We start from the raw sequence: 352 nt of genomic DNA, 5'->3' as shown, positions 1-352 counted from the left end.
CATGGGAAGCAAGGAAAAACTGCCACAGACAGTGAAGGCAGAGCGCAGTGAGGAAGGCTCCCACATCAGGACCAGCATGTGGGGACACTGTCCATGCTAGTGCAGAATGTCACATCTGGGGAGCCACTAGCAGGGCATTTACATGACAGTGAATCAACCTCTCATCATTGTGAGTCTCAGGTACTGCAGGTACACAAAATAACACTGCTCCTCATAGTCAGAAGCTCACAAACAGGGCAAGTCCCTGCCAAAGTTATAGTTCTCTTCATCATCCTTCACTAAATGGACTGCATGTGGATCTGGATTTGAGAGATTCACAAACTTTGTCCCTGGTTATGATGTATCTGAGGCC

This window comes from Dipodomys ordii, unplaced genomic scaffold (genome assembly GCF_000151885.1).
Source record: "Dipodomys ordii isolate 6190 unplaced genomic scaffold, Dord_2.0 Scaffold258, whole genome shotgun sequence".
In the NCBI taxonomy this organism is placed as follows: domain Eukaryota; kingdom Metazoa; phylum Chordata; class Mammalia; order Rodentia; family Heteromyidae; genus Dipodomys; species Dipodomys ordii.
Note: the sequence above shows the minus strand (reverse complement) of the source record.